Source organism: Equus caballus, chromosome 1, assembly GCF_041296265.1.
Source record: "Equus caballus isolate H_3958 breed thoroughbred chromosome 1, TB-T2T, whole genome shotgun sequence".
Lineage (NCBI taxonomy): Eukaryota > Metazoa > Chordata > Mammalia > Perissodactyla > Equidae > Equus > Equus caballus.
In genome coordinates this window covers 89,753,976-89,768,401 of record NC_091684.1, presented here as the reverse complement: position 1 = coordinate 89,768,401, position 14,426 = coordinate 89,753,976, and the positions used below count along the sequence as shown (strand labels likewise).

At 43.0% G+C, this 14,426-nt stretch overlaps 1 long non-coding RNA gene across 1 annotated transcript; it reads right to left on the bottom strand.

The window, feature by feature from the left end:
- Positions 1-315: 315 nt before the first annotated feature.
- Positions 316-5,310, bottom strand: LOC138923758 (uncharacterized). Its single transcript, XR_011437844.1, has 3 exons — positions 5,173-5,310; positions 1,667-1,713; positions 316-1,080 (listed from the first exon to the last, which is right to left on the bottom strand). It is a non-coding gene; the product is annotated as an uncharacterized lncRNA (long non-coding RNA).
- Between the last annotated feature and the right edge of the window lie 9,116 nt (positions 5,311-14,426).

The following is a 14,426-nucleotide window of genomic DNA, read 5'->3' as shown; positions in this document are numbered from 1 at the left end:
AGTTGAAGGCATGAGTAGAACAAAGACTGAGGTCCCCTAATCAAGATGGAATTTTCCAGCCTGATGTCCTTTGGACTGGAACTATTCTTCCCTGGGTCTCCAGTCTACCAGCCCACCCATCAGATTTTGGACTTGCCAACATCCATAATCACATGAGCCAATTCCTTAAAATAAATCTCTCTGTTTCTATATGTATAGATATATACACACACATCCTATTAGTTCTGTTTCTCTTGGAGAACCCTGACTAATAAACTCAGAGTGAATTAAAAATTCATTTTGAATAATTATTGTAATTATCTTGTGGAAAGCATGGTTATATTACATTGTATTTCCGTTTTAAATTTTAATTTGTTAAATGTAAACATTCTTTTAAATTACACAATATTTTATAATCCACTTCTACTATTCTGCCTCTAGCTTACTCTGCTCCAGCCATTCTAGCTTTCTTCCCTTCCTCAAACGTGCCTCAAAGACTTTGCATTTTCTATTCCTTCTGCTGGAAATGCTTTTCCCTCAGATACCTGTATAGCTTGCTCTCTTGCATTCTAAAGATCTTTGCTCAAATGCATCCACAGACAGTCTTTATCTACCCTTTGCTCTTCCAAAATTACAACCTCTCCCCTTGTTGGCTCCTTGGTGTTAGTTAAGACTCACCAGGTGCACAGAAGGCCAACCGCTGGCTGTAGACTTCATTTCTGGAGCTGGGAAATGACAGAAAGAGTGAATGATCAGGAAATTTTGTAGTAATCGAAGAGAAAGAATTGGGCGTAAATGCAGATTTATATCTAAACAATTCTATTTCCAGTCCTCAATCTTCTTTCATAGTTCTCTCAGAATGTGAAAGATTCTCAGGCCAGCCCGGTGGCGCAGCAGTTAAGTGCCCACGTTCTGCTTCTCAGCAGCCCAGGGTTCGCCAGTTCGGGTTCCGGGTGGGGACATGGCACCACTTGACAAGCCATGCTGCGGCAGGCGTCCCACACGTAAAGTAGAGGAAGATGGGCACAGATGTTAGCTCAGGGCCAGTCTTCCTCAGCAAAAAGAGGAGGATTGGCAGCAGTTAGCTCAGGGCTAATCTTCCTAAAAAAAAAAAACAGGAAAGAATGTGGAAGATTCTAAAACTATATTAAGTAATTTATACACTGACACCTGTGTAGGGCCATGTTTTATTTCTTGTCAAAGAGTTCTCCACTTATATAATGTCAATATTCTCTGATTATGAAAGTGACACATTTGTTGTAGAAAACATAAAGATACAGGAAAACATAAATAGGAAAAAATCAAAATCGTTCAGAATCCAACTCTCCAGAGATAACCAATATGAAGGTTTTAATCATTTACCTTTTAGGCTTATTTCTGTGCACACATTATATATATGTGTGTGTGTGTGTGTACACATTTTAAATAAATTTTAAATAGTTTGGTTCCTTTTTTTAAAAACCAACATATTTTCCTATGCTCATTAAAATTCTTCATAAGCAGAATTTTTTCCTGGCTACATAAAACACAATATTCTATAGTTTAACTTGGTTATCATTTACCTAATCTTACCATTATTTTAGGACATTTAAATTATTTCCATTTTTCATGATAATTAATAGCAATAAAGTGAATATATTTGTTCACAAATATTTGACATGACCTCCTTTAATATTTTGATACTAACCTTGCCTTTTGACTTCAAGCTAGGTCTGCAAATCCTCAAATTGCTATCTGAAAAGAGAAAAATTCAGTCAATCTGATCAGTGTGGTACTGTAGAGATATTGGCCAGTACCCTGTCATACACAACCATTTTTTCTTTTTTTTTTTTTTACCTTCAAAGATATTCTAAGCCTCAGGTTTTGCTTTTTCTTCTCCTAATTGCATCTCAGAATCAGAATTTGAGAGCCCAGGAATCCTTATAGGCTTTTCAGCCTAATTGCCTCATGGTGCCAAAGAAAGCAGTGGGGAGGGGACACTTGCCAGGGCACAGTTAGTAATGGGGTACCCTTAGGGTTGCCTGCTTTAGCCAACAAAAATATAGGATGCTTACTCCATTTGAATTTCAGATAAACAATAAATAATTTTTTAGTCTAAGCATGTCTCAAATATTAAATGGTTAAAAAGGACTACGCATTGTCCATCCATGTTTTTCTAGCAGCCTAGACACACTGCAAACCCAGGCCTCCCGTCAACCTGGGGCAATGCGCTTCTCATCACCCAACACTGCATTCGGGGACTATAGGCCACTTCTCTCTCCTCTAGCCTCTTCCCTCAATTCTGGGCCTCTGTTCCTGAAATTCTCAGAGGGACTACAGAAAACATGACTTCACAATCTGAAAATTTTGGTTCCATTACAGTGTTGGTGGGACAGACACCTAATTTTTGTGTTTCTCCAGAACTCACATGGCAGAGGTGCTAATGGCTTCTTTCCTGGATGTAGAGTCCAGCATCTAGTCCTTTCTGAGGAGGTCCGGGCTGTGCAGAGGCAGTGCTGGCGGGGTGAGGCAGCATGCAAAGCACTCCAAGGCAGGCCCTCTGGGTGGGAGCAGCACAGGCTTCCCTCCCCTGAGTGACCCCGAAGAGCCTACGACCTGGAGAAGGAACCACTCAGGAGTGGGGTTGCAGCAGCAGAGTTTTAAATGAGGTGAATCTGTGCATGCACATATATACACGAGGGAGAGCTGCTCCTCGTCTCATTGTGCATCTCCCGTGTCACTTGTAGACTTACAGCTGCTTCCCTGGGTCACTGCACAGAGCCTATTTAAAGGGTTACGCTGCGTCAAATAGTTCTTTTATAATATTCATTTTCAGAGCAATTACTGAGCCATAGTGGGTACTGGATCTAAACACACCACGATGCATTCAGATCCCAGCAAAGCCCTCAGTAGTCCCACAGTGAAATGAGTCAGATCATCAGCTTATGCATAAGAACAGCCCAGATGACGTCCTTCCTTCACCTACTTGTGGGGAATCAGCACCCTTATTCCTGGCCATGCCTAAATCCCACAACATTGTGTGCATATGTGTGTATGTGTATATTTTCAAAAGTGTTATTCATGGGCCGGCCCTGTGGCAGAGTGGATAAGCTCGCAAATGCGCTCTGCTTCAGCAGCCCAGGGTTTCGCCAAGTTCGAATCCTGGGCAAGGACATGGCACCGCTCATCAAGCCACGCTGAGGAAGCGTCCCACATGCCACAACTAGAAAGACCCACACCTCAAAGATACACAACTAGGTACCGGGGGGCTTTGGAAGAAAAAGAAAAAAAAAAGTGTTATTCAGAATTCGGAAAATACTAAATAAAGTATAATGATGAAAATTAGCCATTTTCCCACCGCTCATCCACATCACTGCTCACATTTTGGATTACTTCTTCCCAATTGCTTTTTTTTTAAAATTACTATTTTATTTTTATTATTTTCGGAAGTACATCATATTTCAAATTCTGTGTACATTACATCATGTTCACCACCCGAACACTAATGATAGTGCATCCCCTCACATGTGACCCTAATCACCCCTTTTGCCCTCCCCCCACCTTCCCTTATGGTAACCACCAGTCCAATCTCCAAAGCTATGTGTTTTTTTGTCGTTGTTTTTATCTTCTACTTATGATTGAGATCATATGGTATCTGACTTTCTCCCTCTGACCTATTTCAGTCAGCATAATACCCTCAAGGTCCATCCATGTTGTCACAAATGGCCAGATTTCATCATTTCTTAGGGCTGAGTAGTAGTCCATCATGTATAAATACCACATCTTTTTTATCCATTCGTCCCTTGATGGGCACCTAGGTTGCTTCCATTTCTTGGCTATTGTGTACAATGATGCAATGAATATAGAGGTGGCAAGTATCTTTATGCCTTTGTGTTTTCAAGTTCTTTGGATAAATACCCAGCAGTGGGATAGCTGGATCATATGGTAGATCTATCCTTAATTTTCTGAGGATACTCCAAACTGCTTTCCATAGTGACCGCACCAGTTTGCACTGCCACCAGCAGTGAACAAGGGTTCCCCTCTCTCCACACCCTCTCCAATATTTGTTGTTTCCTGTCTTGTTAATTATAGCCATTCTGACCGGAGTGAGGTGATACCTCATTGCAGTTTTGATTTGCACTTCCCTGATAGCTAATGATGTTGAGCATCTTTTCAAATGCCTGTTGGCCATCCATATAGCTTCTTTGGAGAAATCTCTGTTCAGATCTTTTGTCCATTTTCTAATTGGATTGTTGGTTTTTTTGTTGTTGAGCTGTATTAGTTCTTTGTATATTTTGGATATTAACCCCTTATCTGATATGCGGTTTGCAAATATCTTCTCCCAATTGTTAGGTTGTCTTTTCATTTTGTTGACGGTTTCCTTTGCTGTGCAGAAGCTTTTTAGTTTGATGTAGTCCCATTTGTTCATTTTTTCTTTTGTTTCCCTTAAAAATCCCAATTGCTTTTAATTTAACTTTACTTTTATATAGTTGTAATCACATTACACATGCAATATCCTATGCTGTTCCTTTACATTATTTGAGAAGTATCTTTCCATTCTACCAGTTAAAATTCTTCTAATTGCAAATGACTTAAATTACCTGGAGACGTGACAATCATACGCCCCAAGACAAGGCTGGCTCTGGGTAAGTGTGATTCGGAGGCTCAAACAATTACAAGGAACAGGTTCCTTGTTTCTCTGATGCAGCTTCTGCAATGCCAGCTTCCTCCTGGGCTCCACACACTTATGGGAAAACTCAAGGAGAGTGGACTAAGCAGGCCCAGGGATGATGCAGGAGGAATCTCGCAGGAGCACTGGCCTGGTCCAGCCCCCAGGGATGCAGCAGAGCCTGAGGCAAGCACTGGATACAGAACGCCCTGCTAGGACCATGGCTGCAATTGCCATGGCCACCAATCCCATGGCCACAATGTCCTTGTGTCTTTAGCACCTAATTAAGGCCAAAACTGGCATATCTGACTGGTGTGGCCTTGGTCACTTGCCTTTACCTTGGCTGCAAAGGAGGCTGGAAACATGGTATCTGGCAGGGAAAGAGGGGAACTCTGCCTCCTGCAAAGACTCCTAAGGTGAGCAATTTCTCAAACAAAGGAAAGGGTTTAGGTGCTGGGCAGCTGAAATGAATGTCAAATTTTAACTACGCTATTTCATAATACTGTAGTGAAAAACAGAATGAGATAATGTGTGTAAGAGCTTACCGCATAGGAAGTGAGCTTAATAAGCTTTATGTTTTATGACAAGAAGAAGGAGAAGCTGATTCTTGAGGAATATTAAACTCTCCAAATCTGATGTACATCTGGACACATCAAGAAGAGGCAGTGTCATCCCAGGGCAGGCCTTTGGCTGAAGTCTCTTGATGGAACACCAATCTAGAAGAAATACAGGAACAGAGGAGCAGGCTCAAGAACGTCATGGGGACACATGAGCAAAACCCAGACAGTGAAAAACTGTGCAGGACAGACCACCAGTTTCTTTAACAAAGAAATTACAAGGAAAAAGTGAGATGGAAGGGGTCCTTTAGATTAAAAGGATACAAGATGTTTTCAGTTAATTATAATGAACCTTATGCAGATCCTACCCAAACAAACTAAAAAATATAATGAGCTAATTAGGAAATCTGAATGCTGAGTTGGTATTTTATGATATTAGGAAATAATATTTTAGGTGTGGTAATGGTATTGTGGTTATGTTTTAAAAAGTATCCTACTATTTTAGAAGTGCATATTAAAATATTCATCAATGATATGATAAGATGTCTGATATTTTGCTTGAAAAAGTTCATTGTGGGTTTAGGAGGGGAAGGAGAGCGGGGCAGAGATGAAATAAGATCAGCCATGAATTGATAATTCTTGAAGCTGGGCTTGCGTTCATGGGGCTTACCATTCTTTGTCTATATTTTCACGTTTGAAATTTTACATAATAAAAATTTACACAAAGAAGAAAAAAACTTCCTGGAGTATAAAAACAAGTCTAAGAAAAGCTTCCAAGAGGAATGCAAGCCCTATGAGAAGGTGCCAATTACTCATTAGGCCTGTTCCACCTTCCAGACACTTAGGAACTCTGGGATACGGTAATACCGGCTGATTGACTTCATACTTTATAAGAGCTTCTCCATAAATAACCTCACCTCGTTCCTACAGCACACCTGAGTGCAGGAATTTTACTTTTGTTTTTCAGTTATAGACACCGAAGCCCAAAGACGTTGAACAACGTGCTCAAGGTAAAATAACAATCTGGTCTCAGCTCAATGGCTTGAATTCCCAGGTGGATGCTCCTTTCACATTTCCGAATGTTTTTCTATCAAGAGCGGCCATGCTTTCTGGTGGCAGGGTGGACAGCCAGGGTAGAAAATCAGGCTGCAAAGCCCTGATTTTGCTTACGCAGGTTTGGAGGGGCCTTCCCTGTTGGTAAAGATGGGCATGTCCCCACTCCCCAGCCTCAGCTCTGCAGGATGGCAGGGGGTTGCTTACCTGGGGTGAGGTGGTGGGCTCCAGCACCATCACATCCATAAGTCCTGTTCTTTCCCACTTTCCCTTCTGTCCTTGCTCCCCTGCCTGTCCAGTCTGCATATTTGGGAGAATGGTCCTCCAAGGCCATCTGTCAGCCATTTAGACAGAATCTGACTTGAGGCAGCTGCTAGAAAGGAGCAGAATAGGGCCAAGGACAATCCTGGGTCTTCCAGCTATCTGTGCTGGAAGTCTCTAGTTGGCGTTGTTTCCCAGGGACCAAGAGGGGACACGCATCTCCTTATCCCAACCAGGCCTGTGGGACCATAATAGGACCCCTAGAACCATCTCTCAAGGATCTTCGCCAGCCCTTAATTTCAGGAGCTGATTTGCCAGGATTCCAGCTGCAATGAAAGGCCTTGCTGGATAGAAGATCTGCCCTTGGACATCCGGGTCATTCTGGACCAGTGAAACTCTTTCTCCTGGCTTTCCTCCCTTCTTCATCCTCACCCATTCAAGTGAGGTGTCCTCCACAGCCCAGCTCAAGCCACATCTTCTCCCAAACCCCTTCTCTGATCACTCCAGCCTTTGCTGTTCTCTTTTCTTCAGCCTGACTTTCCATATATTGATTTGTTTCCTTCATTTTTATTGTGGTAAAATACACATAACATAAAATATAGCATCTCAATAGTTTTTAAGTGTGCAGCTCAGTGGCATTAAGCATATTCGCAATGTTGTGCAACCATCGCCACCCTCCATCTCCAGATCTCTTTTCCTCTCACAAAACAGAAACTGTGTTCCCATCAACCAATAACGCCCATTTCCCCTCCCAAGCCCTTGGCAACCACCACTCTACTTTCTGTCTCTATGCAGTTGACTCCTCTAGGTACCTCACTATCGGTGAAATCATACAGTATTTGTCTTTTTGTGCCTGACTTACTTCACATAGTGTAATGTCCTCAAGATTCATCCATGTTGTAGCATGTGTCAGAATCTTCTTCCTTTTTAAAGCTGAACAATATTCCATTGCATGGATATACCACATTTTGCCTGTCCATTCAACCACTAATGTGTTGTTTCCACCTTTCGACTATTTTTAACAATGCTGCTATGAACAGGGGTGTACAAAAATCTGCCCAGGTCTCTGCTTTCAATTTTGGGGGTATATACCCAGAAGTGGACTCAATAGATTGTATGGTAATCCTAATTTTTGGAGGAACCGCCATACTACTTTTTATAGCAGCTGTGCCATTTTACATTCCCAACTACTGTGCACGAGGGCTCCTATTTCTCCACCTCCCCACCAACACTTGTTATTTTCTGTTTGGTTTTTTTTTTGATAGCAGCCATCCTAATGGGGTGTGAGATGTCCATAGCATTGATTTTTATGTAGGTTTTATTTGTATCATTATGTAATTGTGCTATGTGTATTGGTGTGGTTTACAAACTAGATTATATGTATTTTTAGGGCAAAGATTCTGTTGTATACACCTTTAGTTAGCATAGAATGCCTAATAAGCACCCTGTAAGATGTAAAAGTGACAAATATGATGGACGACACTGAAGTTATATTTCTTCCGAATGCTGGTATGTGCAGTAGGCTGCTAATATTCATTTGTATTTCTTTCCAAAATATCTTTACCACAAAGGAGGATTTTCAAAAGTGTTCCACTGAAAAATAAACTATTGAATTTATCAAGCACAATTGAACACCTAGATGCAGGGGATAAAGTGGTGAATAAGCCCAACCCAGTTCTCTCTCTCATAAAGCTTTCAGTCTAGCACAAGAGAAAGTCATTAAATAAGTTTAAATAATTAATTATTCAACTAGAATTATGGTAAGTGAAATGAACTAGAAGTTCAGGAAGCTAGGGGAGCATATATCAGGGACACTTGGCATGTTCTAAGGGGTCAGGAACAACGAATAAATGTTACCTAGGGGAAGATGATGGGGGAGAGAGCCTTTGAAGCAGGAGAAATAGCATGTGCAAAGGCCCTGTGATAGAGAGCATATGATCCCTGTGGCTACGTGAAAACATTTTGTGTCTTCTCCATACCTAGCAGGAGCCCTAGGAAACTCAAGGTTGGCCCAGCCCTCCCACGCAACAATGCCACCATTTCTACTCTCCTGCACCAAGGTGGCATGAGGATATTCTTAGTATCTTGCTGGGCTACATCCAGGCACAGCTGCCTAGGAGCCAACTATCCTCACCTCTTCAAACATAAGAGTCTGTGGAGCAGTGAACAGGACCAGACATTGAGTCTCTTCTTTTCTCAACAACTCTTTACCCTGTTCTTGACTCAGCCTGGAGCATCATTACAAAATGAGGACTGGAGGTATGGGTCTTCAGGAGGAATGGTTCTGTCTGTTCACATCTCTGTGAAAATCTGCTTTGTCTCACACTGGGGTGACTGAAATCAAGAATCTAGGATCTTTGTTTCACTAGCCAGTGTGGGATTGTTCATTGGGGGGAGAACAGCACCTGCTTTAAAATGTCCCAAATTATTTATTAGTCTGCCACAAATTAATGCTTCATATATCCAACCCCACCAGCTTTCAGACCTCACACAGAGTTAGAAGGGGATGGTGGAGTTTGATCAGAGAAAAAAAAAATCAATGCACATTGCCCCTCTGGGAAGACTAAAGACATACAATAAGAAGGAAAATGAATTATTCCTAAAGTTTCCCCTTAATTTTCAGTCAGCAGAACCTTTATCAACTTGTCAGGCAGATGGAGCCGAAACCACCCCCTTAACCAGTAAGGTACAAGAGAGCGCGTGAGACAGCGAGGAGGGCCAAGGCTCCTTGGGGATGAATGCACCTAATTAAAACCAACAGCCTCCTTTGCCTGGGCTCCATTGTGCCAACAATTCTGGGGATGATGTATTTCGACCAAATTAAAACGCAATTAGCTTCCCTTACAGATGATTTATAGGGAAAGACAACGAACTTTGAATGAATGCCATTGACCTTAGACCTAAGTCAGAAGAGAGATCCTTCATGATGTGCTGGCTAAGAGGGGCCAGGAGTGTGTCTGATTCAGCTTTAGTGGGATAGTGGCAGTGTCCCTCCGAGAGACAGTGTGCCTGCCTGGCCCACTTGATTACCGACTGATCCAGGGATCTCCAGGTCAGCTGGTCCACAAGGACATATGTGATAGTGATTATCATTCTGGAAAGCCCTGGGGAGCGGAATGAGATTAGACTCAGGCAAAGAGAATGCCCCCGATATCTCCATGTTCTTACTACTGTAAGAGCAACTTTAGGGCACTTGTCACACTGTAATATGATTCGCATTTTCCTAGAAGAGGGAATAGCAACCAATGGCCCATGTCTGCAGTCCTTATGTGACCTTTCTTGCTTTTGACATTGCCCACCACCTATTTCTAGGAGAAAAGTTAAAAATCTACATCGGACAGACTCTGGTGCCCAAATACAGTCATGTGCCATATAATGACATTTCGGTCAACTATGGACCGCACATACAATGGTGGTCCCATAAAGATAGTACCATGTAGCCCAGGTGTGTAGTAAGCTATACCATCTAGATTTGTGTAACTACACTCTATTATGTTTGCACAATGACGAAGTCACCTAATGACGCGTTTCTCAGAACATAGTCTTGTCGTTAAGCAACACATGACTGTACCTAAGTTTGAGTCTTATAGACACATGTACACACACATATGTACAAAAGAACACATATACACACCCATATACATACACACACACATATATATGTATACACATGTGTGTGTGTGTGTGTGTGTGTGTTGCAGCCTTAGGCAAGGCCCTTAGCCTCTCTGTACCTTGATTTCTCCATATATGAAATGAATTTTTTGTGGGGCTGGCCCCGTGGCCGAGTGGTTAAGTTCCTGTGCTCCGCTGCAGGCGGCCCAGTGTTTCGTTGGTTCGAATCCTGGGCACGGACATGGCACTGCTCATCAAACCACGCTGAGGCAGCGTCCCACATGCCACAACTAGAAGGACCCACAACGAAGAATATACAACTATGTACTGGGGGGCTTTGGGGAGAAAAAGGAAAAAAATAAAATCTTTAAAAAAAAAAAAATGAATTTTTTGTGAAGATTAAAGGAGATAATGTAATTTATAATGCTCTGAGAAGCAAGCCTGACAAATACTAAACATAGTAAATGTTAGCTATCATCATTTGTTAAATATGTCCAAGTATTAAAAGGTTGGTGGCTAAAATGCAAGGCCAACTCTCTCACTGGCAATTTTTATTCAATAAGGTAGGTAATCTAAAGGAGAAGGAAAGTAATTCTTCCCCCTGGAGCTCAAATAAAGGTGTTTTCATTTTGATTGACAAACTGCAGCTCATGAATATTTATTTATTTATTTTAATTTGGACCTCAGGTATAAAAGGGTGATCATCGGTACTTCTGATTGTCTTCATCTTCTCAGGACAGTAGCTATTTCAAATGTATCTTTGATTCCTACTATTTACCACAGTATACAGTGTCCAGAACAAAACAGAAGAAAGAAGGAAGGAAGGAAGGAAAGAAGGAGGGAGGAGGGAAGGAAGGAAGGAGGGAGGGAGGAAGGAAGGAAAGAAGGGTGTTAAATAAATAACCAGTTCTATTTATATCAGGTGTTGAATATTCATTAGATGCAGCAATTTTTGGTTCCTACCCATCAGACACAGGTTCAAACCAGAACAAGTGCTATATTATTCTGCAAACAATAGACTCTCCACTGATGGGATCTTGGTGGAATGAATGAATATGAACCTGAACAAAACACAGCCGTGCAACGTCAGCATTCTGAGGAAATGACATAAAGCCAAATCTAAGCTCTGCCAACAGGCCTCGTTTTTCCCTGTACCTCTCAGCTCGTCCTTGGCAATTCACTTTTATAACCTTCCTTGTTCACTCCGATCATTTGTTACGAGGCTAGAGAGAATTTCCTTCTTTTTGCTGGTTTACCATTCTTTGTGGAATCTTGCATCCACTTGATCAACTGCCATCTGCATGGCTTTTCTGCACTTACTCTGACAATAACCACACTTTTTAAAGTGCACACAGCACAGCCAAAGGAGGGGGTCCAGACCATAGCCCAGGGCCATGGCCAGTGACCACAGCCAGAAAGTCAGAACGCTGTCCTCTATTTCCAGTTCTCCCACTGACCCTGACAATGAGCCAGGGCTTCTGCAACGCTCCATTGTCCCCATCTCTACACCAGGACATGGTGGCCGTGAACGTGTAGCAACTGGTCAAACGAGATGGCATGGATACAAACATTCCCCCCACCCATAAACCTGCACACACGGGCGTGTCACACACACACAATTACTCCTACATTTAGTATTTGCACAATAATTTGAACTGTAGTTAAAAAAGAAACCCCACTCACTATAGAAATTCAATAAGGGGTTGACTTTAAATGAACACAATACCACTTTATTTGTCTGAAAACTATAAACAAAGTCGATCACTAAAGTCAATGAGTAATATAGCACGCATTTCGAAGGCACCAAATCTGGTTCGGGTCCCACTTCAGCACCTAATAGTTCTCTGACTTTGGTGGGGCAGGTTACTCAGTTTCTCCGAGGCTTGATTTACCTATAAAGGGGTGGGGTGGGTGCGAGAATCTCTGCTTTATAGGCTGTATAAGAATTTAGCAGGTTAACGTAAGTCAGGTGCTTAGTTCATGGGAGGTGTGTTTTAAGATGTGGTAGCTTGAAAACATGTTTTTAAATTCTTAGACAGTCATCCAGCTGAGAGGTTGGGTCTAGGTCCTCAATATCACTCCAAATACGACTAGCAGGGTACCAGGGCCTGAGACTGGCGCTGGCCAGGAAAATTCTAGGATGAGGGTGTAGATGAGAGTGCACATGCAGATGCGTGAGTGGACTATTAGTTTTCCACTGCTGTGTCACAAATTACCACAAACTTGAAATCCTACCTCTTTTTTTTTTTTTAAAGATTGGCACCTGAGCTAACAATTGTTGCCAATCTTTTTTTTTTTTTTTCTGCTTTATCTTCCCAAACCCCCCGTACATAGTTGTATATCTTAGTTGCAGGTCCTTCTAGTTGTGGGATGTGGGACGCCACCTCAATGTGGCCTGACAAGCGGCGCCATGTCCGCGCCCAGGATGCAAAACCTGGGCCGCTGCAGCGGAGCGCACAAACTTAACCACTCGGCCACGGAGCCGGCCCCATAAATCCTACCTCTTCATAAGCTCAGAGTTGTGTAGGTCCGAAGTCCAATCACAGCATAGCTGGGTTTTCTGCTCAGAAGATGAGGGTCAGGCCAAGATTTTTGGGCGCCTCTGGAAAAAAACCCATGTTTAAGGGCATCCTCGTTCTCAGCAGAATTCAGGTCTTTGAGGTTGTAGGACTGAGGTCCTGTTTCCTTGCTGAGTGTCAGCTTGCTCTCAGCTCTAGAGTCTACCCACATCCTGGCTACACGGCCCTTTGATCTCGAAGCCAGCAAAGGTACTTGGCATCCTCGGGCTTCGAATCTCTGACTTCCTCTTCTGGAACTAGCCAGAGAAAGCTCAGCTTTGAAGAACTTGTGTGATTAGGTCAGGCCCACCTGGATGATTTCCCTATGTCAAGGTCAAGTTAAGACTATATAATATAACCGAATCATGGGAGTAAGATCCATCATATTCACAGTCCTAGAGATTATGTACAGGGTACACAGGCTGGGGGGCAGGGAATTCGGGGGGTGATCTTAGAATTCTGCCCACAGTAGGTGGGACTGCTGCTTCTCCCAACAGTATACCTGGGGGCTCCTGAGAACAAGTCTCCCAGCCAGCTGGCCAGCACTCCCTCCCTTCCCCAGCCTAGCTCGGCAATTTCAGGTGACCTCGGCAAAGAGAGCTGGGGACAGTGTGTGTGCCTGATGGGTACCACAGAGCTGAGACAGGGAAATTTCCCCTGGGGCTTGCTGTCCCAGTACTTAGTCTGTTGTTCTAACCAACACCCAGTTGTCTGTATTAGAATGGAAAGCCCTAGTACATCAGGGCCCTGCCCAGCTGGTTTGGTCAAGCCAAGTCTCACCCTTGTGCTCCAGGGACATCACCTGAGGATGATTATTTAACGTAACCTCAATGTAACGCTGACACTTTAAGGCTGGGAAAGCCTGTACGATTCTCCTGCCCCTCTGCCATCACTCTTCTTCCTTGACAGTCTGGTGCCGTCTGCATGGATGGCATTCATTTATTCAAGAAAACATTTACTAAGGACCTACGGCATGTCTGTGCCAGTAAATGCATGACCTCATCTGGATTTTTATGGTAGCCTCCTAACTAGTCTTCCTGCTTCCACCCTTGCCCCTCTACAGTCTATTTTCCACACAGATGCCTGAGGATCTTTTTCTAAAAATAACTTATACCAAGCTACCCCTCTGTTCAAACCCTGTTATGGCTTTTCCACTCTTCTACAGTAAAAGCCTATAAGCCACAGCCTATAAAACCTGAAGGATCTGGGCTTCTGCTGCCCCTCTGATCTCATCTCCTATCTGAATGTCTCTCCCAATCTGCTCCAGCCACCCTGGCTTGCTGTTATCCTTCCCTGAGGCCAAGCACTTCTGCCTCAGGACCTTTGCACACACACTTGTCTTTCTAGACTGCCTTCCCCAGGATTCCAGCTGCAATGAAAGGCCTTGCTGGATAGAAGATCTGCCCTTGGACATCCGGGTCATTCTGGACCAGTGAAACTCTTTCTCCTGGCTTTCCTCCCTTCTTCATCCTCACCCATTCAAGTGATGTGTCTTCCACAGCCCAGTTTTAAAACAAGGACAGTCCTGGCAAAGGAGAGAGATGAAAAACAAAGAAAGAAACAACCAAAACCCCTGTGTTTTTACGACTTTGGGAATTGTAGAGACTTTAGGCATGTCCTCACAAACTGCTTTATAAAGAGCCATACTGCATGCTATCAAGAGGGGGCCTGTACCTGGGTGCTGCAGGAAGAAAGAATGAGAATGCCTGTTCCTCAGGTAACTCTACTTGGTAGCATAGCAAGCAAAACTTAGATTCA